The following is a 27,991-nucleotide window of genomic DNA, read 5'->3' as shown; positions in this document are numbered from 1 at the left end:
GCAAAGTGGAACTAAAACTTGATACAAAGCACTTCTGTGTTTGACTTAACCTTCATGTCAATCCCTACCTCTAAATTAAACCCCTTTCTGTATAAAGTGGAAATAGGCCTGGTGAAACTATCTGACTCCCCTATTTCATTCCAACTTTGTAACACTTTGTCAAATAGTAGCTTGTCCAAGGTCCCTGCTCTATTTTAATACCAGCCATGATAACAAACATGGAAATTGATTACTTCTCTTTCTTTGTATAATAGTATCTCTGCAATCATTGGGAAGGTAGGTTGGTAAAAATAAATGTGTGACCTCATTATTTTGGAGTTTTCAAGCACAAGACTGCTTCATACAATATCTATGAATATTTTTTTTCAAGTTACTTCCTACCCACATCCCACCCCTTTCCTGAACCTCTGTTCCCTTCTTTTAGTGGTTTCTTCCAATATTTCTCTAACGTTCCCTCTGTAGACCTTCTTAGGCATTGATCATGTTCTGGGATCTTTCTGCACTGCCTGGGAGGCCTTGTCTAGTCCAGGTTGGAGTCGATGAAGAGAAAGAGAAAGTTAAATACTAAAGCTCTCATCAAGTAGCCCAAATGCCATTCTACTTATTTTACTGCATGTCCATCCAGAGAGTGGTTTGTATGTGGAATTTCAATTCTGATTGGTTGCTGGTATATTTTACAAAATATAATGAAACATTCTTCTTGATTCGCAGATGTGAAAATTTAGAAATATGCTTCATTATGTCCTGATGAAGGAAAGAGCAGTGATAAGAGGACTAGAGCCAAGTATTTGGGATTGACTCTAAGCTCTACCATTTACTAGGTTTATGACCTTGTTCCTTGACCTCTCTATGCACGAATTTTGTCCTCTGTCAAGTTCCTACATTTTCACAGTGCCTATTTTAGGGCTATGATAGCACCTGTCTTATAGGGAGTTGTTATGAGAGAGCAAATGAGCCAATATTTGAGAACATTACCCAGCAAGTACTAAATACTGTATAAATGTTTGTTAAATAAGACATTTTTTAATTTAAAAAATTATTTTACAAAATACCACTGCCCACTGTAAGACATAGTGCTAGGCACTGTGAAAATGTAGGAACTTGACAAAACATTATGTCAGCCATTGAGGACAGTTTCTGGAGAGGGAGAGAAGAACACTCAGATAACTGAAAGAGCCAAGCTGGCATGAGCTCTGTGCAGGTCTACTCACACAAATGCGGTGAAAATACAGAGTAGGGTGGGACTGCTCAGGCTGTGACTGAGAAGATTGCACAGAGGAGATGGCACTCAAGTTGTTTCTTAAAGGATGACAGCATTTCCAAGGGCAGGATAGATAGACAATGGGGGGCTATGGTAGAAGGCTATTCCACGTGTGCCCAGCACGAACAAAAAACCAAAGTGCTACCACCCTCCACATTTATCAATCCCATATCTATCTCCTATACCACCCCCTGCCAGGTCTAGCTGCCTTTCTTCCTTGTTTCTACCTGTTCTTCCACTTGCCCGATCTACCCCGGCCTCTCTTTTCCTCCAGTTATTTTCTCCTTATTTTATCTCTCTTATAATCTCGAAACCAATGCAGGCAATTTTTAAATAAATCAAATAATATAGAAAGGTATAAAATGAAAAGCAAAATCTTCTTTCTCCACCTCCTACTCCCTAGAGGTAAGGACTGTGTCACAGGTATAAAACATGGACACAAATTCTTGACACTTCTCCCTGTGAAAGGCAGAGTTTATTTCCCTCCCCTTGAATCTAAGTAGGCTTACCCTGCTTCAACCCATGGAGTATTGTAGAAGTGATGCTGTGTCTTCCAAATCTAAGTCATAAAAGACCAGGAAGCATCTACCTTGTTCACCCAACACTCTCTCTGGGAGTGTTGAGCTGCCATGTAAAAAACTCAGCCTTGTTGAAGAGGCTACATTCTGGCACCCTGGGCCTTGCCTTTCAACCCCAGTACTTGTATAGCTACTTCTCTTAGTTAACATATTCCGTTACACAAATACACCACAATATATCTAACCACTCTTCTGATGATAAATATTATAGTAGCTTCCAGTTTTGTGCCATTATCAATAATGCAGCAATGAACATTCTTCTCCATACATTTTTGTGCATTATGTAAGTACTTCTGCAGGACAAACTCCCAGAAATAACATTGCTGAACCAAATAGTATGTGATTTAAAAAAAAAAAATTAGATCGATATCATCCAATTGCCCTCCAAATAACCTGTGCCAATTTAGACTTCTGGTGGTACATAAGAATGCCAGTTTCTCTATAACCTTACCAACACTGAGTATTATCAAACTTTTTAGGCTTTATCTTTCTGATGTTGTCTCTGCCTTCATTATGATGTGCCACAACTGGATGCCTTGTAAGCAAACTATCCTAAGTATAACGTGACCTCGCCTGCAAACCAATGGAGCTCAGGTACATATGGGAGGGGGGTTATTCAAGATGGTAAAGGAAAAAGATAATGCAAAACGACAAGCTATCAATGGCTCAGGTGAATGAGCACTAATTTAGCATAAAGATGAGTCACAGAACATCACAGACTTGCCGGGCAAATGTGTCAGGACATAATGAAATTCAGCCCAATGACATTCTGCTAATGGCAAGTGTTATCTGAAGTCCAGAATGACCCAGTTGGTTGGGGATGTAAGAAGTGGGGCAGGGAGGAAAAAAATGAAGTTCTCTCAGTTAATCAAAATGCTCACTGGACAGCTAGCTATAAATGGAACATTTTGCAATGATTGATTTCAACCTGGATGATTCTAAGGGACATTCAAGAATGGTGCTCCTCAAACATAGCTGCCCAGCAATGTGACCTGGAGTGTTTTTTTCAGAAAAATTAGATATTTATTTTCCTCACATTCACCCCCAAACACACATGCACTCAGTCACCATAGATTCTGATTCAGCTGGTCTGCATTTTCAACAAGCCCATCAGGTGGTTCTGAGACAGAAAAAAGATAGGATCTCACTCAGTTGCCCAGGCTGGAGTGCAGTGGCATGATCAGGGCTCACTGCAGCCTTGACTTCCTAGGCTCAGGTGACCCTCCCACCTCAGCCTGCCAAGTAGCTGGAAGTACAGGCGTGCACAAACATGCCTGCCTAATTTTTGTAAGGAAAATTTTTGTAGAGTAAAAAATTGAGCTTGCATCAGAATCACATTGGAGATTTATTAAAACACAGATTGCTCAGCCTCATGGCCAGAGCTTCTGATTCAGTAAATCTGGAGGGGGACCTGAGAATGTGCATTTAAAACAAGCTCCCTGATGATGCCAGTCCTGGGACGCACCTTGAGGACCACTGACACACCAACGGCACCAGCAGCAGCAGCAACACCCGGGAGCTTCCTGAAAATGCAGAATCACAAGCCCCTACCACTACCCATGATGCCTGCCAGTAAAGGCAATCATAATATCCTTTCTACTTCACTCAGTTTCTGGTAAGCCTATAGAGTGGTGCTTCCCAAACTTGTCTGTACATGGGGTCACCTGAAGAGCTTCAAAAATTAATAGTGCCTGTGCCTGCTCCCCCAACTATTGTGATTTAATTGGTCTGGGGTGTGTCCTGGGCTTTAGACTTTCTTTTTAAAGACCCTCAGGTGATTGTAAAGTGCCAGCAAGTTTGGAAATCACTGTTATAGGCTATATTGATTGAGTGCAGGCAATGAGGTGAGAGAGAAACTGTTGTCTTTTGAAGAACTCAAGCGAGCCACCTCACGATTATTTATTTATTTATTCATGTGTGTATGTATACAACAGATAATTACTAACGACAGACTGTGCCAGTGCTATGCTAGGTCAAAGAGGAATAGTACAGCCCCTGCCCTCATAGGGTTTCTAGTCTAGGAGAGGAGATTCAGATGGGTAAACAAACAACCAAGGCACGTGTAATCGTTCTATGGTGGTGCTGTGGGACATACGAGGGACGGGCACAGAGCCGTAAGTCTTGCATGCAATTACATCTCTCAGATTCAGGAAATCGGGTGGCAGTTCTGACATGAAGCGCATATTGTATTCACTCATTCATTTTTTATTCATTCATTCAACAAATATTTAATGAGCATGGGTGTCATGCACCCATCATTGAGCTAACTGCTGAGTAAATTACAAATGAAGTGGCAGACTCAGTAAACATAGAATCTCATGCTCGTCTCAGAATTTTTGAACTTTCTAGTAGAGTAGATATTTCTTGTCTTTACCTGCTTGTCATTCATTTTTCCTTCTGGTACCAGTACTCAGAATTTCTTTTGGGAAAGAACTTGTCCACACTCCATGTTGTCTGGGGAATCTCCTCTATTTTCTCCAGACTGTCAAATCTGCTTGACTCTTGTCTTATCTTGGGAATTAAACCAGGTATGTGACTTTTGGCTGTCTTGTGACCAATGGATGGAGGGTAACAATGAAGCCAGCATGAAAGACAGAGCCGGAAGCAGAGACTGCATCTGATGACACTATTTGCCCAGAGGAAGCCATGCCTCTATCTTTGCTACAAAGGCTAATAAATTCCCTTTGGGGCCTAATCCAGTTCGAGTGAACTATTCTGTTATTTGCAACTCAAAGAGTCCTAACCGCTGGACCTAAAATGGATTTTTCAGGAGTATTTGCTTTTGTGATTGAAATATAAATAAGCCCATTAATATCTGTTCATGAAATGCTCTGTTTCCTGTTTTATAAAAATATGTGTTGTAGAGATTCTAGTCTAATGTCTTTAGGTGTATAAATGGTATTCTGTAAAGTAAATCAGATCATGAGCTCAAGATGTTCTTAAGAAAAATTATTTAAATGATGCTACACCTAGTTAGCAGCTGCCAGCTAAAGCTCAGAGAACATATGGAGAGAAAGATTCCAGGTTGTTCTACTCGCCTTCTAACAAAAGCCTAAGAAACCTTCTAGGTTTGAAGAGAGTGGGCTGGGAGCTTTCACTTTCTGGGTAGCATTGCTGTGTGATTGGGAATCACAGATGAAGAGGAGCCAGCGAAATGCTGCGAAGATTGTGAAGTGAGCTAGAAGACAGATTGTTAAACTAAGGCTATCTCTTCACCAATATTGCTGGTCCTTCTTCTAGGCATCTCTCAAATTGTTCTCTCATTTCCAAACATCCTAACATTTTTGTCCAAATTCTCATCATGGCTAGCTTAAACTAATGTAAAAACCTTTCAATTATTCTTCCTCATCTGAAGGAATAGCATTTCCGCCTCCAGGCACACCCTCAGTCCTTCCTCCACACCGCTGCCAGAGTGAGCCAATCACACGACCAATGTAGAAACCTTCATATTTGTCCCCTCACCGACAGAATAAGGTCATGATTTCTGCCAAGGTATATTTATTTTACCTCTATCTATCAAACCACTACATCCAGTTCCCAGAATGTGCTAGGCTGTTTCAAGTGTTTGTGCCTATGGTCATTGCATCCTTAGTGTCTAGAAGCCCACTAGGAAAATTCCTCTTCACCCTTAAAAAACACATTCAGACATTCCTTCTTTAGGAAGCCTTTCCTTGAATCCCTCTACCCTTAAAGTTAATCCCCCCTCCTCTGTACTTCATTTATAATTTTTACATATATTTTTATTCCCTAACATTCTGTTGTTATATGCCTGTCCTTTTGTCTGAATTTGAGCCCCTTTAAGATAGAAACAGTTTCTTATTCATTTCCCCATCTCTAGTACTAAGCATAGTGCCTGATATATAGGAAGCACTCAGTAAATGTTCAATGAGTGAAGTTGCTTGCCTCTGTCTCTGAGTCAGTATTAAGGACAATTTAGAAAGGAGCATTCTAGCAATCTAAGATCAGATCAGAATCAGGTAAGGATGGAATGGATAATAGCTAAGAATTTGGAATGGATAATAGCTAAGAATTAGTTATAAAAGTTTATCCACATGTTGTCTTCTCTGAAAGATGATCTAATTTAGTATGTAAGGCTTACTATATTTTGCTTTTGCATTGGAAGCAATATATTGTGACTAATATCTAAAAACCATGTATTTTTAAAGTGTGTAGGTTTGAGTTGAAATCTGCATAGAAATTTCAAAAACACACATACATATACCCAAACATCTTCTAGTTCATTCTAGGAGAAAATGAGATTCTAATTACTTACTCTAAATTGAGTAAAAATATCTAAGAAAAAAATAATTTTTTTAAAAAAAAGACATTGCCTAATTCCTGTGTATGCAAAATTAAAATTAACTAGTTGAGATCATCTAGGCTGAATCCAGAAAGGTCAGGATGAGCAAAGGAAGAGAGCAAACCCTTGTCACGATACTGCCATCGGATTCAGGTGACTGGCTTCCTGAGTGGTGATGTTCAAGCAATCCTGCCTAGAGACGGGGGCATAAACCACATGGCCCCTCAATATTTCATCTGCATCTACATTCACTCTCGTTGGATGAGCATTGAATCTGGTTTGTGTTCATTCCTGGTAGAGTTACAGGATCACGTTAAACTAGCTGCCATGAAACAAGGAAAAAAAAGCAAGCAATAGGGAAATGGAGATTGCCTTGTAAAATTGGCAAGGACTTTCACTTGCTTTTTGCTGGCGCGCTTAAATTCAAGGCTTGTTTTAATGTTCCAGGAGGCCTATTTTGCCACTGACTGACACTCAGTGGAAAAGGCAAGGAGTTTAGAGGGCAGTTTTTCCCCATTTTACTTCTTTGTTTAGCATGTGAATTTCCTGGTTAACATAATGAGATTAACTTCGTTCTGCATTGAAAGTGTGGCTTCCCCCATGCCAAGACCACGAATCATGTTCGTAAGTACAATAAATACTTGTCTAAAAATCCAGCAATTAAGAGACAAATATAATGACCTGGAATTTCTGGATTCTCCACCAATCTAATTACAATGGCGGTGAGAGGACATGTATCTAATTAAACTGCCAATCACACCAAAATGATATGCATCCTATTTATGCAAATATTTACTCTCGTGGCTGGAATCAGCCATTTTGGCAGGGGAGGCAGCAATTGGTAATTAAAAAACAAGTGGAATCAGGTGTCTCCACAAACAAAGTAAAGTGACTTTGCTTTACTTAGAGGCTAAAACACATCTGATTTTTTTTTTCTTCAAAGAATTTTATCTTTTTAATAAGGAATGCACGTACCATAAGTATAATATGTGGCTGAATCAATTTTTTCAAATTGAATACACCCATTTATTAGCGCCTCACAAGTCCATCTCTTTCCCTTTCCAGGAACTGGCCCTTCTCTTCCCAAGGGTAACAACTATCCTAACTTCTATTAGAACGATTCAGTTTGGACTGTTTTTGTCCTTTATGTGAATGGAATCAAACAGAATGTGCTCTTTAAATGTGTGTCCTCTCTCACTCAGCATGACATGGTGAGGTCTATGCACACTGTTGTGTGTTACATCATTCACTCCCACTGCTGTGCAGTCTCACTGCATGGCTGTACTACAGTTCATTTATCAGTGCTGCTGTTGGCATTTCACTTGTTTCCTGTGTGCGATTCTTGTAAGTAATGCTGCCATTAACATTCTAGAACATGCCTTTTGGTGAAATATTTTTCACAGGTCTGTTGGGTACCTACATAGGGTGGTAGTTACCGGTTCATAGGTAACTCATATCTTCAGCTTTCACCAATGCTGTCACACAGCTTTCCAAAGCGGCTGTAGCAATTCATGCTTCGACTGGCATGGTGATGCCAGCTACCACTTAAACACTTCCGACATTCATCTTCACAGCAGACCCATTTTCAGATGAGGAAGCTGAGGTTAGAGGATGCATCAAAGATAATACAAGGTAACAGCTGGGGCTACAACCTGGGCCCTTGTCCCTGGAAAGCTGGAGTTCTTAATCCCTGTGTTCACGGCCTCGCAGATGTTTTGATTTGGTGTAAGGTACTGAATATACCTTATTCTTCATCTAACTCCTGAGCTCCTTTCTCTCTTCTTTCTGCTTTATTTCATTCTGTGGGTTTTGATGACTTTACTCACCTCTACCAGTCCTTTTCATTCTCTTAAATTTCTCAATCCAAGTGACAAAAACTTCACTTGACTTGCAGGGAACTAAATTCTCATTTTCCTTCCATCTCAGCCGCCTCCTTCTCACTTCCTCAACCTCTGAATGTGGAAGTGCCCTAAGACTACCCTTTGGCCACCCTGCCTTCTCCCTTGGTGACCGTAGTGACTACTACTGCCAAGTACTCCAAATGTATCTCCCTCTCTGGCTTCCAAGTGCATGGTTGGGTCATGTTTCCTGTATCTCCTGACACCTCCTATACTTGGCTAGGGCCATGTGGCTAGTTTTGTCAATGATTTGTGAGCGAAAGTGACATATGTCTCTCCTGAACTAGAATTTCATTGCCAAAGCAAACCCTCCCAAGTTCTCTTCCCTCTCCTTGTTTTATCCGCCTGAGTCCTGGAGTGAGGAAAGTGGGGCAGAGCTCTAGTCAAACCAGGTGGACATACAGTATAAACAAGGAAGAATGATTTTGAAATTATAGGCCATTAAGATTTGAGGTGGATTCATTGCCATAGCATAAACAAGTTTATTCTGATACAATAAAAACATTTAGTATTGTGAATTTAGTTATAATCTATATTTTCATGGTCCCCAAATTGTATCTCTTGGTTGATCCTGAGCCCTGAACTCCAGACCCATTTATTCTACTGTCTTCTCTGAATCCTCTCTGGGAACACTAACATACAACTCAAACTTGTCATGTCCAAAATGGAATTCTTGATCTCCCCCCATCCCCAAACTTGGACCATCTATAATTGTCCATACCTCAGTTAATCACAGCTAAAATATTCTCTTTGCTGAGGCCCAAAATGCAGGGGTATTCTGGTCTCTTCTCTCTTGCTTATGCCCCACATTGAATTCATCAGTAAATCATGCATGTGGGCTTACTTTCAAAATATATCCCGAATCTGACCCCACCCCCACCTTGGTTGTCTAATTCTGGATACCATGGCTTTTTCAAAATTCATTCTTCTACATAATGGCATTTTTACTACCCTTTCTTTGAAACTTTCTCACAACACTCCATCTTATTCTGCCCCAACCTTTGTGCATGACGTTGTTTCATCCTGGTTCTTGTTTCTTTCTTTCTTTGTAATTCTCAGGCCACTTTTTCTCTCTCACTTTAGCTTCCTAATCTTTTCAGAATTCTATTTCCATGAGAAAATAAGTGCTCTATATGGCTCCAATTTTTATTTTTATTCCTGTCTCACAAAATGTATGTATAACAATGATAGTACTGGGAATGATTTTAGGAGGTATACGAATGAATATTTGTATTTTAACAGTTGTGATTTTATTTTAATGTGTCTGAGACAAAATATAACTAGCATATAAAGCCTGAGATTTCACAGATATTATTGCTTAGATGAAGGCAAACAAATCGGTTTAAATTGAATTAAAGTAAAAATTAAAGCAACAATACTACAGTAGGTATGAGATGGGGAAAATGTAAGTAGTACACAAATGGAGATAAGGAAACTTCAAAAAGTAAATGTAGTCCATTCTCTTTATGGATCAATAATTCTGATGGTCACCTGAAAAGATCTACTGGGGTGGCCCCCCATACCCTCAACATTAAGAAATAAACCTCAGATTAGCTTTTCCTCTGAAACCAGTTCCTCCACTTATTCAATGATGCCCTTATTTTAGTAGGTCAAGTCCAACAACTAGAAGTCATTTTGGGCTCATTTCTCTCTTGTGTCCTCTTTATTCACCAAATGTTTAAACACTGAAATGTCTATCACATTTGCCCTTTCCTTTTATTCTCATTAACATCACTCTAAGGGATGACCAAATTACCTCATACCAAGATCATTGCAATGACCTCCAAACAATTCTCCTGCTTCCCTCTGAATTCAATTGCATTCTGCTAGTGCCCTGGAAACATCCTTTCCATGTTCAAATGTTCTGGTGTTCAGTAGCTCCTTCCGAAAGCCATGTCTGTGATCCCTAACCCCATGCTAGTAATAATGCACATTTATTGAGTGTTGTGTGCTGAAAGACTTAGGAATTTTCTTATTTAATCTTCACGACAACCCTGTGAAGTAGATACCATAGATAAGGAAACTAAAGTTTAGAGGTTAAGTGATTTGCCAAAAGTTGATATATGACAGAGCCAGAATTTCATCCAAGTAGCATAAGGCCAGAATCTTTACTACGCTGCCTTTCAATAAATTTAACATCATTCCTCATATGAGACCCTCTGTGTCCTCTATTCTATTTTCTTTTCCTTCATTCATGAGAGTCTCATTTCTGCAACTATCAGGTCTTTGTCAAGATCCACCTGGGTTTTGATTTGCTACCCCTCTTACACACACACACACACACACACACACACACCACCTTCTGAGACAATCTCCAAATTGTACCTGTTTTTTGAGACCCAGCTCAAGCTCAACCCTTTTAGTCTCACTAAAACCAGAGTTACCACTGGAGTAAATAGACGTCTGTCCTTTCATTTCCAAAGTTTATTTGCCCCCCGTCCTGAATTATCCAGCTCCAGGTACCTGATATGAACTTGACACTATGGACAAATAGGGCAAAAGAAAAACAGTGACACCCCCATGCTATGAATAGCAAGCAGGTCCCTTCATCTCCAAATTAAGAGGATTTCAAAGTAATGCAAGTGGATGCAGTTCAAGGCATTGCTTTTCAAGTTTTTAATGTGCACAGGGTCTCTTTCAGCTTCTAATTCTTTGTGCTTACTAGACACTCAGTAACTGTAATAACACAGGTTGATTGCCAGATGTATCAGTATTTCACAGAACAAAGAGCCGGATATGAGTCCTGCCCAGAGAAATCATGGCTTAATGGAACATTTGGTTGAGCAGGACACTTTTGGCTCACTGATCTTTTTTCAGTTGGTAAACTCATTCCTTGAAGCATTGTCCACAGAGAGCAGGAAAAGAAATATAGATGGTAAAATAAGTGGTCTCTTCTGTCATTTTCGTATAATACAATTGCCACAGAAAATATCATAAAATTAGGAAGAAATCTGGATATCATCTAGTCCTACCCTTTCATTTCAGGAATGAGAAAACTAAAGCTCTGACAGGTAAGTGACCCACACGGTCACATTCATGAGTGGCAGATTCAGAATGAGAACCCAAGACTTTGAGTCCTAGTGTGGCTTTTAAATCCTGACTCCACCTAGTAGAGTTATTAGCTTTGTAAACACAGACAAGTTACTTACTCATTCTGAGAGTCAGTTTTCTTAGTTCTGCAATGAAGGTAATATTAATGATTACACCCATTTTAAAGAATTGTCATAAGAATCCAGTAAAGCCAAATGAAACAAGTAGTGAGCAAGCATCAGCACATAACAGGTGCTCAATAGATGTTCATTTATTTCCTCAATGGTTAAGTCAGCTGATGTCCAAGAAGAATCTAGAAAACACATGTTTTAGGAAGGTGATGCAAATGTTGAACATATCACACAAAGTTTCTGAAAGTCTAGGAGAAGCTTGAATTGGGAGGGGAAAAGGGAGGCAGCAGGGAAAGGGAAGGTGTTGAATGGTGAAGGTGTCTCAATAGCTTGCTTTTAAAAGGAAGAGGTGCATGTCAGCTGGGTGACTCATGAAACACTAATTACATTTTTTATTCTTGTTATCCCTGCAAAACAAACAAACCACTTTTAGCAAAGCTAAGCTTTATGTAGACCCAAGAAAAAAATTGCCTGAGTCTCACATTAATTGCTTTTAAGAAATAGTTTTAAGTTTTTGATTTCTTAAGCTGCTATGTGAGTGTTAGAGCCAAGTCATAAGGCAGGTGGTGACTTCTAATCTAGGGTGAAGACAGGCAGAGCCAAGGGAAGTTGTTCCTGACTCTTCCCCACTATTGTAAGTTAGAGTCTCAGGCCCCATATAGCATCTGTGTTTAGCACAGGGTGGGCATGGTGCCTGATCCTGGCTAGGTTGCCACACTCCAATCTACCTTTGACTTACTGGGGCCCCTTCAGAAGCCATTTTCTCTGAGTGCCTCTTTTGGCCCTCTGGAGAATATAAATACCTGCCCTTGTTTGCTCTGGAGACTATAAATACCTGGACAGGGGCTGTGAGTGCTGACAGCAAATGGTCAGGAGAATACTGATCTTCCAAAATATTTTGAGATTTTAAATTATAAAAAATGTATATGTACATGAAAGTATAGAGAATAATTTGGCATATACCCACATGACACTCAGATTTAACATGTTAATTCTTTGTTCCCATCTGCTTTAGAAAAAAGTCTGAAGTAAAAAGTCACAGATAAGAACTTCCCTCTTATCATTTCTTTTTCTCCCTCCTCAAAGGTAATCATCACCTTGAAGGTGGATTTTCTTTATGTTTATATTTTTACTACTTACGTATTCACAAACAATATATAATATCAATTGGTTCCTAAATGATTTTTTAGAACACATAACTTTTTTGTAACTTGCCCTTTTCACTCAACACATTTTTGAGATGTATCTATATTGATGCAGTTAAATCCGTTAATTTTAAATACTAGAGAATGTTTCTTTATATGACTGGACTATACTTCACCCATTACCTTATTGACAGACATTTAGCTTGCTTCCAATTTTTTTGTGATTACTAAGAAGACTGCAATGAATATCTTTGATCATATCTGTTTGTGTATACAAACAAAGATTTTTCTCTAGGATATACATCTAGAAGTCAACTCCTGGAATGTAGGGTGTGCATATCTACAGCTTTACTAGATATGGACAAACTATTCTCCAAACAGGCTGAATTAATTTACAGTCCTTTCCCTAGTTTATGACACTTCCTCCTCAATGCTTGATATTACAAGATTTTAAATATTTTTCCTAATTAGATAATTGTAAAAATGACCCCTCTTTCTTTTTTACTAAGAAGTTTGCACATTTAAAAATAATTATTAGCTTTGAACTTCCTCATCTGTAGATTTCTTGTTCATGTTTTTTGTCAATTACACAGTTGCATTTAAATATGCATTTGCAAACAAATAATTTTGATATTCTGGAAAAGACCCCTTATTAACTGTGTAATATTGATTTCCATGTTCCTGAACTTTTGATTATTCTATTGAGCGGATTCAAATGTGAGAGCAGCCATGGATTCACTCTCATGTTCAGCGTTGCCCAGGTACAGTCTGTATCAGGCAACCATGGGAGATCTGTAAAACAATTTTGCAGAGTGGTTACAGCACAGGAGTAGGGCTCAGAAGCCCCGATTTCCAATCTCAGTTTGATCACTGATTATCAGAAAGTTCTTAGGAGGCTTTTACCTCATCTGTAAAATCACAACATTAATACCAGCCTCAAGAGCTTTTGTGAGAAGTAAATCAGAGATATAAAATCACCTTGCAAAGTGCTATACAAATGCCAGCCATTATTAGTAGCAGCAACCCAAATGCAAGTTCATTGTATTAGTCTGCTCAGACTGCCATGACAAAATGCCACAAACTGGGTGACTTAAGCAACAGAAATGTATTTTCTCACAGTTCCGGAAGCTAGAAGTCCACTATCAGGTGCCACCATGGGGGGTTCTAGCGAGGGCTCTCTTCCTGCTTGCAGATGGTCCTCCGCCTTCTCACTGTGTGCTCACGTGACCTCCTCCTTAGTGCAAGCCGAGAGAGGGACAGCTCTGGTGTCTTCCTCTTCTAAGAGCACCAGTCCTATTGGGTCAGGGTTCTACCATTATGATGTCATATAACTTTTATGACCTTCTCATTGGCCCTTTCTCCAAATCCAGCCACACTGGGGGTTAGGGCTTTAACATAGGATTGTTTAGGGAGACACAGTTTAGTTTTCATAGCAGTCGTGGTAGATGTTCATTTGTTTCCAAATAGACTTAAGTTTCTTAATCTTAAATTCCTTCATTGGGGCTTGGAGACCTAGATATGAACACCATTAATTTTGTGAAGAAGTTATCTCTGGCTTACTCCCTTCAAAGGCATTATTATTATCAAACCAAGGGTTGACCATTTCTCCAACTATCGTCCTGAAGGAACAAATCCTGATTGTCAGCCATTACCCTAGACAGTGCCAGCTTAAACCTGATTGTGTAAAGAGACACATCAGCACTGTATTGTAGCACTTTCTGTGCTCATATACACGGCCTATAAAATGGTCTATGAAATCTGCACTGTCTAATGCAGTTGCCATTAGCTACATTCAGCTATTAAGCACTTGACACATGACCACTGTGACTGAGGAATTGTATTTTTTATTTTATTTAATTTTCAATTAATTTCAACTTAAATAGCCGCATGTGGGTAGTAACTACAGCATCAGGCGGTGCAGGTCTAGATCATTTGTACTCCCCAGTCATGAAGTGACTCCTTCAGCCACTGATTTCTCCCTTTCATTGTGTGGTCTTAGATCCCAGAGTCTGTGCAAGATGGTGGCTGGTGTCTTCCTATTTTCTAACAGGGACATGTGATGACAAAAAAGAAACAGAATGGAAGTTTGGAGCTGACATCGGTATTGTGAATCAGTGGATGGGTGTGAATGGACTGAGAATTAGGAAGTCAGAGAATGGCATTAATGAGTGATATAAAGTAAGGAAGGAGAAAATTCTGTGGAAATTGTCTGCATAGAAAGTGCAGCACTAGCATATGCTCCAAAGGTCAAGCATTTGGAAAACATCTAGTTTTTACCTTTTCCATTTTTCTTTTACTTTCAGGAAATCTGTGAACTAATCCTTAATGATAGAGGGTTTCCAGATTCATGATGAAGAGGCCCCCATGCAACCACTCTGAACTAAAACTCAGCATGCCTGAAATGAGAAGAGAAAAAAAGCAGTCACTTGTTACTTCAAAACCTTTCAGCTTTTAAAATGATTTTCCCTGGGTCCCAAATAGGAACAGCTCATGGAGGAGGATCACAAAGCCTGGACAATCCAATCACAGTCAGCCAGTGACACCTGCCATCCCAGGCTTCCATTCTGCCCCCAGATTCCATTAGGAACCTGCCAAGGAAGGTTCACAAATGCAAATTCCCAGAGCATCTGAAACTGAAACCAATCTGTTCAAATGACCAAGGTCCCCTAGGCTCACTGATGAGAGAAAACAATATCAAAGCCATTTATGGAAGCCATGATTCTGAATTGTTGGTCAAACCAGAAGACAGGATGGCCCAAATATGCTCTGGAAAAGCAGGTTGTAAAGCACCAGCTTTTTGATCAGGTGAATCTCTTTTTTCCCCACATGGAAGAATATTTAGTGGTATGGGTAAATATTCATGATAGAAAGCAAACTAATTTTTCTTTGACCTCAGCCATGTTGAAAATTTTGCATAGGAAAATATTAGCATACATCAATATTGTAGGTAGTTATCTTATTTTCAGTTATTTTCTTAGAGAATTTTTTGGATTTTAAACTTTTCTAAAGTGTACATTTACATATAAAACAATAAATGTATATATAAGCATAAGATGACTATATTCTGTTTATATTTTTCGGAAAGTCCATTTTCCATTGAGACTTTGTCTTTTCTTTTTCATGATACTTTTATAAAAATGCCAGTTTCTTTAGAACTGATCAAAATATGGAGAATAATTGTACTCTTCTCTTCTTAAATTTTTATTTGTTTTTTTAATTGACAAATAAAAATTGTATCTATTTAAGGTGTTAAACAGGATGTTTTGAAATATGTTTCCATTGTGCAATGACTGAATTAAGCTAATTAACATATGCATTACTTATCTCACATATTATCATTTTTGTGGTGAGAACGCTTAACATCAATTCTCTTGGCAATTTTTAAGTATACAATGCAATGTTATTAACTATAGTCACAAGGTGTTCAGAATCTTGAGAGCTACTTCTCCAAAAGCTCAGCCTACGTTTTCACCCCATCTCCTCTCTCTGGCCCATGCCTGCCACTCATACACTGGCAAATCGTGTTTACTGTATTTGTGATTGAGCAAATGCCTTTGTGTGTCTGACAACACAGGCATTCAAATTATGAAAACTGTTTATTGTGCTCAGATCAATAGGCCAAACCCACAGTTACTTTTTAGCTCAGAAAAAGCTTTCCATGTTCCCCCCAATGGCCTTTAACATCTGTGCCAATAACCATCAAGCCGGGACTAAACGTCTCAGAGCTTGAGCAGGAAGGTGGGACGGGCCACAGGACTGGGTACCCATTCGTCTAACTCGTCAGAGTTTTAAAGATTCAGAAGTCCCAGAGGAAATCTCCCCTTCCAAAATACCCATTCCTCAATGCAGCCACTCATCCACTCCCTCCTTCCTGCGGAAAACACTGCTGGGGGCCACCCGTGCCCTTGTCTTGTGTCTGGCACGTCACCAAGCCTTTCCAAGGCAGTGCCAGGATCCAGATTACCACCGTGACACAATCTGGGCCCACATCATAGAGGAACAAAGGCTATAGGGATCCAGGTGACTTTTCCAAAGTCTTGTTCTAACCCTATTACTCACTCAGTGGGCCCAATTGCCATTGTTATTTCTTACCACCCATCCTGGCTTCTGTTCTGAGAATAACAAGAACGAGCAAAGTTTGCAGAGTGATTTACAATTAACCATGCACTTTCTCGAGAATTCATTCTAGTGGCCACTCCCTACTCCATTACCCTGGGCCCTGGACAAACTACTCCCTCTCCCAGCCTCTGTTTTCCATCCATTTTGTGGGGATTATAATAGTCAGAGACCCCATATGGGTATTGGAATATTTGGAAGAGATAACATATTGTGTCCTTAAAAGGGCCACTGTGGCCAGGTGCTGTGGCTCACATCTGTAATCCTAGCATTTTGGGAGGCCAAGGTGGGTGGATCACTAGAGGTCAGGAGTTCAAGACCAGCCTGGCCAACATAGTGAAACCTTGTCTCTACTAAAAATACAAAAATTAGCCAGGTGTGGTGGCGGGTGCCTATAATCCCAGCTACTTGGGAGGCTTAGAAAGGAGAATGAAGGCTGGGTGACAGAGCGAGACTCCGTCTCACAAAAAAAAAAAAAAAAAAAAAAAAAAAAAGAAAAAGAAAAAAAAAAAACCCACTGCAGGCATGAGTGTGTGCCGAATTTAATTCCCCATCTCTATTAAAACTTACAGCAAGGAATGAGGTAGAACTGTTTTCTCATCACCCCATCTCTCACCTCCTCTCAATAACAACAAATCATAATAGACTTAACACTATCCATGGTGGCATTGGGGCAAGTCTTGCACTTATAGATTTGAAAAGAAAAGAAAGAAGGGAAAGTCTCAGTTGGACTATAAAACAGTCGGGCGGAGAAGAGCTCAAGGCTGTGTGGTGTCTCAGTTCGGCCCAGCCTGGGCACCTTCCACATTTCTCTCTTCCCTCATTCCCTGACTAAATTGCTTTAGGAACTCAACTGCTTGACAGTGTGGCCCCTCTGAAAGTCCAGTCTGGTAGGGTCCAATGCCCCTTGCATCATCCACAACGACTCCTTAGTCTTTCCCCAAAATCCCAGGTGTCCCGTCGTAGCCACAAATTTGCAGACCCACGCATACCTCCAGGTTTTGCCATCTTCTTGCAGGTGTCATCTCAACAAGAAAAGACAGCTGTGGAAGACAGGAGGGACTAGGCTCTACTTTCAAAAATGCATGTCACAGTGGAGGTAAGCAGCTGAAGTATTTTTTTCTTTGAAAGATACAGCACTTGTCCCTCCCCACCTCCTATCTTCACACGCTTTGGGGTGACCGACCGATGACTCACTTGTTCATTCTTCCTGGCAATTCCTAAGACTGTGCAGGGCCTATCAGTAAGAATGTTAGAAATCTTGCAGTGCTGAGCAGGACTGTGTCCACCTACTGGTGAGAAACAGGAAGAGACCCTCGCAGGAGCCAAGCGAGGGAAGGCTCACGCCATGCAGGAAACCGTCAAGAAAACCGGGACATGGACCATCAGAATAAAAGAAAACAAGACAAAAAAAGTTATTCTGAAAGGAAAGACAGTGTGTTTGGGGGTAGAATTTGCTTCGAGTTATCATTGCACATGGAAGATTTAGAAGGAATTTCTTTCCCAAAAGGCCTGAATTTGAAGCATCGGAATCAAATGTATAAAAAACAGGGAAGGTGGAAAAATCAAGTACCACAAAATCGTGGACTTTAGCAAAAAATTGATCGTATTGTCTGCTTAGATTTTTAAAAATTGGACAAACATTGAATGCATCTTTGTTCTTCTGAAAAAGTCTGGCCACCAGGGATAATTTTCAAGACCGTCTAAAGGACCCGAGTTTCAGTCTCTTGTGTATACTTACCCCAGTTGTTACATACCTACAGCATGTAGGCAAGGCCCCTTCCCAATCTCCGAGATGCAAGTAGGAGAGAGAGCTATTTTTCCCTATGCATATGTTGATATGCAGAAAGGAGGACAGCACTACTCCGTGCAAGCTGTCCTATTGAAGCCTCGTTTCCTGTCAATCTTCCCTTTTTTTTTTTCCATGAAGCTTTAATTTTTTGCCACAGCGCTTTCTTCATTTTAGTTTCCTGCAAACCTCAGGAAATAGACTGAAATTAATATCGTCAGATGCTTCCGAAAGTGCTGGCTTGGCGGCATTGCAGAACGCTTTCGGATGCCATTTTGGGATCAAAATATACCAGTTATGCACCATTGTCTGTAAGAGAGATCTGGGAAAGGAATTGTGTCTGAGATTGGACCAAATTGAAATGTAGGTTAAAAAAAAAAAAAATAGGAATAGAGACCTGAAGTCTCAGAATAGGCAAAGTTGTCAGGTAAGCAAACTGAAAGAGCAATCTAAGAAGAAAACACCTTCAGGGGTCACAGTGGCCTCACAACGCCTCATCAGTGTGGGAAACTGAGGCAGGGCACCTTTGCTCTTGTTTTCCATATAAACTCTGATGCTTTGAATAAGACATTCATGCCCTAGCGCCTGCAGATCTGACTCCAGAGAGAAACATAAGGTGTCAAGTGACATAAAAAGAGATAAATATATTCTTTATGAGATCATGCACTCTGGAACTATTAATGTGTTGGGGGATGGAGCTCCCAAATCCTAGGTTTTCTCATGTCTCAAAGGCCTCAAGGAACACCCAGTCAGGGGTGAGGCTGGCTTAATTCCTAGTGCCAGCTCTGCCCCTGGCTCACCTTCACACTTTGAGCAGATCCCTGCTTCTTCAGATGGCAGTTTCTCCATCAGGCTAATGGGGAGAGATGACACACACCTCCCTTCTTCACAGTGCAAGGGCATTGCAATGATAAACTTGCAACAACTATATAAACATGCTTGGAGTTCTTGAGGGGAAAAGTGTTAACAGGAATTGAAGTTATTTTTATTGTCATTGGCTTCTACGTCTATGGCTTCCTAAGAGTGATAAATAAAGCCACGCACAATTTCTACGTCTCCAAAAATCTATTCAATACCTTTGTAATATTGAAGAAGACCCAGTCTTTTTATATTCTTTGTATTTTAATCACTTTTTGGGTCAGTCAGCTACAATTTCTCTACACAGCACAGCCCCCACCCAATCAATCTGGGAGACCCAGTGATTTCACAACCAACACCTTTTTCTGCATTTCTATGCCCCTGATTTGCGATCTCACCACCTTCTACCTATCCAAGCGTAATAACTACATTACTGGCTTTCCTGCTCTGAGCTCTCATCTCTGCAGGCAGCCTCCACATTTCCACCTGCCATCTTCCCAATATGTTGCCCCAGTCAGGAAACCATGGAGCTGGATGATCCTTCAGAGAATTTCTAAGAAAATCTGTATTTTCTAAATGAGGATGCAATTCCCAGAAAAGCTAAGTGAATCACCTTGAGTTACCTGGCTATCCTGGGATAGAGCTGAGCTCAAAGCAGCCAGATCACCTAAAACCAGGTCTTTACTTACTATGTCTAGGGATAGAGCTGGACTACAGGTTAAGGCCCCTGACCCCATGTCTGTGCTATTACTTCTTAGCCTTCAGTGGTTCCACATATCCTATACCATAAACTCAAGCACTCAAGCACTGAGCTAGTATATGCAGCTTCATATAGCAGAAATATGACCACAGAGGTTGGAAAAATCGGACCTTACTTTTCTCACCTAAGAAGTCTGAAGGTAGGCCTTTTGGGATGGATACTGCTGTTACAGGAAGTCATCAGGAACCAGGTTCTTTCTCATTCCTTTCCTGCCCTCCCAGTCGTGAGCCCTTGCTTCAAGGTCACAGGATGTCTGTTCTGCCTCCAGGCCTTGGTTTTGCATTCTGGATAGGAAGATGGAAAGAGGAAAAAAGAACAAAATCCAGGGGCTATCTGAGTCCCTTTTTATCAGTCATACTACAGCTTTCCCAGAAACCTTACCTAGTAGATGCCTGCCTACAGCTTGTAGGTAAGAACTGGGTCACATCATGCTCCTATACCTACCTGCAAGGGTAGCTGGAGAAGTTCATCATTTTAAATGAACATGAGGCCACTCTGAAAAAACATGGATGGTGTTCTGTTAGTAAGGATGAAGCTGGGAATGAATATTGAATGGGCAACTGCAATCTCAGTCCCAAATACCTTAGTGTTGATATTCAGTATTTTATCGTCCAACCCCAGTAGACTTGTCCAGTCCATTTCTCACCCCCAGTCATTCAGTCTGTACCCCAACCATTCCAGGGCCATCCACATCTCCCACACATGAGCTGTGCCTCTTCGCCTTTCTGTTTCTGCCCACCTCCTGATATTTCAGACCCAACTGAAATATCACTCTGCTTTCCTTAATATTCACCATAAAGAGTAACCTCCCACTTTTTATTCTCCCATAATACGCTATATTTATCTGCATTACAACACTAATCACATCTCAGTTTAAATTATCATTTGCTTTGCATGTATCTGTCTCATTCAGCAGAATATAAGCTTCAGAAAAGCAAAGAGCATATCTTGTTTATATCCAGGACAAAATCTAAAATTTTGTGTGTCCCACAGTAAATTTCCAAGTGTTTATAATTTAAATGATTTTTTTCACTTTGCTTTCATGGTGAATAATGAATCAAAACTCACAGCTCATAAAATGGTGTGAATAAAAAGACTGAGACCTCCCATCTCCCTGGAATAGTCTATCAATGCCCTCCTAGAGGCAGGGGGATGAACCCCGCCCGGGATTCTCTCCCAGCCCGTGGAGTCTATGATGGTGTCAACACCCAAAAGAGCAAGACTCTCCAGGTTCAGTGACTGGTACTTTACTCTCCAGCCTTCAAGCCCTAAGGACATGAGGATGACATGGACAACACTTCCTTTGCCCTTTTGATTTAATCCTGAACCTAATGAAACTCTGCCAAGGTTTGCTTTCCTGATCTGTTTTCATCTCTAGTCTGAATCTCTATTAGGCTGAAATGATGGCTATTCTCTGTATCCACCCTCACCATCACACCATCACTACCACCACCGAAATTCATTATCTGACCTTCTCCACTTTGCTGTGTGCCCTGAGGTGCTGTTCCTGTGGAATTCGCTCCAGATTTCTTTTCTGTCTGATTTCCAGATGGGCTCAGCCGTCAGTCACAAAGTGAGATGGGAATGCAGGAGGAGGGGGAGGCAGGAGTATTTCTCCCGCTGCCCCCTTCCTGCTTCAGTGCAGAGTTCTGCCATTGGCTGCATCCTGTCCCTCTAGGACTATAGCTCCTGACAGGTGGCCCTTCCCCAATGGCCACAGTCTCAACAGGCTCCAATAACACTCGTTCCTCCCTCACTACTCCAGGGCTTACGATTGTTCCTCGTCCTTGAGTGTCTCAACACCCACTCTAACCCTGCCCACACCTCTATAAAGAGTCACCTTATGAAATGTTATTCAGAATGTCTTCTGAGCACACCTTATTTTATGCCAGGAATCAGACTGACATGGCCACCAAGGCTTTTGCTCCAGACTTGCGTTAAACCCTTCCACATGATGAGAATCATTCCAAATTTTTAAACTGGCTGCATAAGCACATACCCTATGCTGGTTTCCAGAGAAGCCCTGAGTAGTGATTTTCTTGTGTTCTCCCAGGACTAAGTGAATTGTCACCAAAGACTTGATTGTTCCTACAACTGCATCAAAAAGTCTTGTACATTTAGGAATCTCCTTCTCAGATACAAAAATAACAGTTCTCCTGCATAATTTTATTGCTTATGTTTTGGAAGATGGGGAGGGGGATAGTAGATAAGGACCCAATGGATGACAAGGTATCTGATTCATTGGGTTTGAAACCAAATAAATTAAAGAATGCTTCCTCAAAGACCATCTCACTCCAGAGTAGAATAATTTGAATATAGAGAGTTTACCTAATAAACATCAGATAATCATACCATAAACTCAGAATAAACCCTTTTCTGCCTTGTTTGTGTGCTCCTGGAACCTCCAACCCCTCCACAAGAAGAGCACCTTAAAACTCCTTCCTTCCTTATTTCCTTCCGTCTTCCTTTCCTCCCTCCCTCCTTCCTTCCTCCCTTCCTTCCTTGCTTCCTTTCTTCTTCCTTCCTTCCTCCCTCCATCCCTCCCTCCTTCCTCCCCTCCTTCCTCCCTTTCTTCTGTTATTTTGTCAGTAAAGGGGCAGTAATGGGCAGCATACCATTAAAGCACTTGCACATTTTTGCAGGTAGATAATGATCAACAAATGTGGGCTTGATCATGATTAGTTTGAGGTCAGGATTGCCTTACTCCCTGAGGCCAGCTGATCATTGTTTACCTAAAAGTTTCAAGAATTAATGTTTGGTCTTTTTGCATTCCCTATATTTGGGCGAGGCTGGAGACTCATTGTGGCTCATGTTATTTTCTGCACCCTCACCTTTTCCCTTTTGCCCCCTTTCCCTGACCTGAACAGCAATTACTGCTTTATTGGGAGGCTGGATCAGATGTGGATGGATGAAAGGAGCAAGTCTACCCTGGGAAAGCAGAGCACAAAAGGAAATGAAGACTTCAATTTCTGTTTCCTTCAGGCACATTTAAGCAGGCTATCATTAGAAAAACCTGCGAGATATGCTAAATTCGAAGAAGATGTAATTGCAGAATAATACATACTATTTCTGATTCTATTTATGCATGTGCGTGTAGAAACTCCTTCTTATATATGAATTCAAATACATAACAAAAGACTAGGAAGGTCCACACCAAACTGCTGATAGTGGTTACCCCTGGGAGTAGATTTGGAATGAGGGTGAGTGAAAGAAGGCATTCACATTTTTTTCAGTATTCACATTCAGTATTCTTTTGTAATCATTGATTTTTTTCAAAATGAGATTGTCTTTTTTAGTTTTTGCTTACATAAGTAATATACGGATTCTATCACCAGTAGTGAATTTTTTAACAATTTTTTAAGTATTTTCTTTCCCTTATGTTCTAAAAGGAAGGACCAAATTATTCAAAAAGAAAGTTTTAAAAATTAAGATTTCTTCATTTGAAACACATCCTCTGTCATTTTGGGGTGTCACTGTGCTTCCTGATCATGATTTAAAATAGATAGTAATGAATCATCTTCCATAGCAAGTTTGACTCAGTCAAGTAAAAATGGTTCAAAGGAAATCAAAATTAGGAATTAATCTTCTCCTCTATTACCACAATGATGCTTCTCCCATGGGGTTTTAATGCTTGTGTTTTGGAAGATGGAACATGAAATGGAGAACCATGGGGCAGTGGGTATCGGGGTCTTTAACTGGGACTAATGTCAGATTTGAATCCTGTTTCTTTCTACTCTGAGGCCCTTGGTGAAATTCTTCTGTCCAAACACAGAAAATGCTTCCTTTTCAGAATATCTGTGTCACTGGATCACTTTTAGTTTCCCTTAAAAGCTTATACTGTTGTACTTTATAGCTCACCGGACTGTAACAGATTCCTTGAGGACAGAATGGATATCTTTTTCATCTCTGTGTTGCAAGTGCCTATATGAAGCGCCTTACACAAAGTGGGTGCTCGAGAAATATTTGTAGCATGAACATTTGAGTGAATCAATAAATGGCTGGCTGAATCTAATAATCAGTGCCTCTGTGTTGGGTCTTCAACTGCGTTGGAAGGTACTTGAAGTCAGAGGACTATACGTCTTGAACCTTCCGCATCCCCTACAGTGCCTTGAGAAAGTAAAAATTCAATAAATGTTTGTTGATCAATTTCCCTATTTTAACAGATGATAAAATATGTTCACAGAGATTTATATTTTGATTTGTTTACCAGCCTACTGACAAGCAAGCCAGGGAGAGGAGCATTATTTCCCTCATTTTGTAGATAGTTCAATTTCAAATGAGGCACAGAAAGGTAAGACATTTGACAAATGAAGAGAAGGGAGATTCACCTCCTGAATATTTCAGGTTACTCTCTGGTGACCTTTCTGGCCCCCTCAAGAGCCCAGTGTTTTCTGACTATGTGCCTTTTCCTCTCCCATAGGGAGCAGGCCAAAGCTCAGTAGAGGGTCCATCGCTTGGTGATCTCAGAATTTCAGGTAAAGTGGAAAGTGGCACTTCTTAATTAGGTAGTAATAGCGTAATTATTTGAAAGTGCCTTATAATTACATGCCTCCTCCCCAAGCTCCTTAGCTGCCTTGACTGAGATCTCAAGTTCCTGTCCCCTGCCAGTCCCATGTCAACACAATGCCTGGGCCAGGAGTTTACCAGAGGTGGTTGTATCTTAATGAGGGAGAAACATTCCAATGGATTCTCTCTCAAAAACTCAGAACTCATGGTCTATCATTACTACCACACAGAAAGCTCTAGTTCAAATCATCTTACACACTGGCCAGATCAATGAGATGGGAAGTTGAGAGATCACTGTGGAGCAATTTAATCCAGTTGCCTCTGGAATATTTATTACAAAGGGACTCAATGACCTCATTAAACCATTCCAAGGATTCCCCTTGCTGTCATGTGCAGTTCTTCGTTATTTCTAACTTCCTGTCCCATGAAAAATGGGCTTTCTATTGGTTTAGCCTTAAAAGGAAAGAAAAATCACCATCACTCTCCAGCACAGAAAATCTTTCTACATTTTTCTTTCCTCTTGAGGTGGAATGTAGCTCCAAACTGACAGCCTCTGAGTAAGCAACATACCCAAATATCAGGGTAGATTGCAAAAGCAATCAGCTCAGGGGAAAAGCAAGGGAGCTGTCAGTCAGTAGCATCCATCCCCCATTTTGAAACATGGCTGACTGGATGAACACCTCTTCTCAAGAAAGGAAGGACCGAAGGAGTCATTAATGAAAGCAAGAAACCCAGCTTTACATCTCATTCAAAAGACGGATTCACTGCCCTCCTCCCGATCCAGGTGGGTGAGTTAGTTTAGTGTGGAATTTGTCTGCCCTCACTGAAAACTCCAGTTAGGCAATGAATTATTCCAAGTAAATTAAGTGTATTGATCCCCTCCCCTTTCTGACACTTTGCAGATATTGCTATCAAATCATGCTCCGTGCAAGTGTCAGTTTTTGCCACAGACATCTGAAGAAGAGAACAAATAGTCTCTTGAATTTCTCAGAGTGTAGTAAGTACTTGTGGAGTATAATAGGACATGAGCAGACCAGGGAATGACATAGGCCTGTGATGAGCCTAACTGGCTACCTTGTAATCTCTGCACACTCAGCTTATGAGAAGAGGGCCACGGGTTTACCCCTGGGTTCTTCAGGTAAGATTAGGTCAAGGTCATGGGTTGCATTTTACCTCTAACCACTTTCTATACAAATGCAAATGGATCAGAATGAAGATCAGGCAGAAGAGTATAGATAAAGATTGTGAATCTATCACAGTTCTGGGGAAACAATCAGATCACATACTCTATGCATAGCAGGTAGTGCAATACTTTTATAAATGGTAAGGAGTCAGTCTCGTTCAAGGTGAAGGCATGCATTATTTTGCCAGGGTCTCAATTGAGGACTTGCTTCTTGTGGGTTCATTTCCCTTCCCCATTGTTATGGACTGGATGTTTGTGTTCCCCCCAATTGCATGTGTTGAAATCCTAAACCCCAGTGGGATGGTATTAGGAAGTGGAGCCTTTGGGAGGTAAATAGGTCGTGAGGGCAGAGCCTTACAAATACGATTAGTGCCCTTATGAGAACAGACAGGAGAGCTTCCTCTCTCTTCTCTCTGCAGAGTGAGGATACAGATGGCCACCTGCAAACCAGGAAGCCCTCACCAGACACTGGATCTGCAGGCACTTTGATCTCGGACTTCCAGCCTCCAGCACACTAAGAAATAAATTTCTGTTGTTCAAGCCACCCAGTCCATGATATTCTATTGTAGCAATCTGAACAGACTAAGACTGTCAGATTCATCTTTTAATAATGATCAAACTCACCCTTTTTAAAATAATAAACTCTTAATCCTCCAAAAAAGAGGTCCTTTTTTCACTATTATCCAGTTGAACTGTCTTTTTTGACCCAAAACTACCAAATTAAGGCTGTTGAGTATTCTAAGGATGAATGGTCTAAGGATAAATCAGATATCTGACAACCGTATACTATGAAGTATTACTTCCATCCATATTAAAGCCCTTATCGCATGTGGAAATACTTACGAATGAAAGGATATGATATCTGAGTTTGCTTCAGAACAATCCAGTGAGATAGAAGGAAGCAGGGAAGATAGATAGAACAGTATTTGCCATAGCTTGGTTATTGTTGGGGTCAAGTGATGGCCCATGGTGGTTCTAATAACATTGATTCTCAAATGTAATATGCATCAGAATTATCTAGGAGTTTTGTTAGAAAACAGGTATCTGGGCCCCACCTCAGAGGTTTTGATTCAGGAGGTCCCAGGGTGGTACCTAAAAATTTGCAATTCTCAGGGGATGTGATGCTGCTGGCCCAGGGATCCCTTGTTGGGAACCACTGTATTATTCTATATCATCTATTTTTATACGATTAAAAAAACCAATTTTGTTGTGCCAGTAAGAGTTAGCACAACAAAACAAGATGAAGGAGGAGTCTCTGCCTCTGCCTCCTCCCAATCTCAGGCAGACAGCAGCTGAAGAAGACAAAGAAGAGACTCAGACCTCAGAAAAACACTGAACCATCAACTCACTTCAAATTGGACTGAGTGTGGAAACAATTAATGTTGGCTTTCTTAATTTACTTTGAACCCATGTCTGCATAATTGTTATAGAGTGTGATAGCTTCTCAACTGATTTGGGATTGTGCCATTAAGAAATATGAATAAGCCGGGTTTCTTGTTTGTTTGTTGTTGTTGTTGTTGTTGTTTTAATGCAAGAGCTAGAGTTAGGCTCTTGTATAAATCTTGTGATTTATACACATTGATGGCCCCGCTGCCCACGTTTGCCTGAACGTGGGTCGGGTTCAAAATGTATAGTCAGAAATCTTTCTCTCCAGTCCTTCAGCTGCATATCCAGAAGATGGATATGAATTTTCCTAGATCTAGTTTGATCTAAAGGCATCAGATGACAAAGAAAGAAAAGTTCAAGCTTGGGACTGGATGGTCACAGGAAGGACATCAGGAGTTTTTGCTGAATTTTTCTTTATTTAAACACCATTAGCAAGCAATTACTATATGCCAGGCACTGGGCCATATATACTCTAAAACAGGCAAAAATAAATTCCGAAAGGTGGTCCTTGGCCTTAAAAATCTCATATCTAGTTTGGAAGGTAAACAAGTAAATAAATAGTTAGCATATTGACAGTTCTATAATAAGAGTTTATAAGAATACTGTGGAAACCTAGATGAATAGGCTATTCATTTTTGACTGAGGGGAGGAAGAGGTGAAGTGAACTTCTCATGGATGATATTCCAGATGATTCTTGAGCAATGAGTACCTCTTTATTAGGCAAAAAGACACAGGAAAGGAGAAAGACACACCAGGATGAGGAAACAAGTATAAGAAAGGTATGGAAAAGTAACAGTGTCTGCTGTCTCTAATCAATAAAGAGGAATTTGGCAAGACTGAGGTTCAGGCTGTGAAGGAGGGAACTGGCAATACGACAGGAAAGCTATGTTGCTTTGATACTCCCTATATATCATGATAACAAGTTTATGCTCTATCTTGGTGACTACTATGAACTGAATTGTATCCTCCTAAAAGTCATAGGTTAAAGCCCTAACCTCCAATGTGACTGTATTTGGAGGTAGGGCTTTTAAGAGGTGATTAAGGTTAAAT

General features: G+C 40.5%; 3 long non-coding RNA genes across 3 annotated transcripts in view; 1 reads left to right on the top strand and 2 right to left on the bottom strand.

The window, feature by feature from the left end:
• The window catches only part of LOC129048827 (uncharacterized), a 35,678-nt gene extending 22,046 nt beyond the window's left edge, over window positions 1-13,632 (bottom strand). The window contains exon 1 of the long non-coding RNA XR_008511505.1: window positions 13,461-13,632. This is a non-coding gene — a long non-coding RNA (uncharacterized LOC129048827). The remainder of the gene's footprint in view (window positions 1-13,460) is intronic.
• A 530-nt stretch (window positions 13,633-14,162) lies between these two features.
• LOC129048825 (uncharacterized) lies at window positions 14,163-16,321 on the bottom strand. Its single transcript, XR_008511503.1, has 3 exons — window positions 16,177-16,321; window positions 14,621-14,739; window positions 14,163-14,386 (listed from the first exon to the last, which is right to left on the bottom strand). It is a non-coding gene; the product is annotated as an uncharacterized LOC129048825 (long non-coding RNA).
• On the top strand, window positions 14,652-22,943 carry LOC129048826 (uncharacterized). Its single transcript, XR_008511504.1, has 3 exons — window positions 14,652-15,148; window positions 17,478-17,558; window positions 22,734-22,943. It is a non-coding gene; the product is annotated as an uncharacterized LOC129048826 (long non-coding RNA).
• The last annotated feature ends 5,048 nt before the right edge of the window (window positions 22,944-27,991 follow it).

Source organism: Pongo abelii, chromosome 9 (genome assembly GCF_028885655.2).
Source record: "Pongo abelii isolate AG06213 chromosome 9, NHGRI_mPonAbe1-v2.0_pri, whole genome shotgun sequence".
NCBI lineage: Eukaryota > Metazoa > Chordata > Mammalia > Primates > Hominidae > Pongo > Pongo abelii.
The sequence above is the reverse complement of the archived record's forward strand: the minus strand, read 5'-3'. Positions and strand labels throughout refer to the sequence as shown.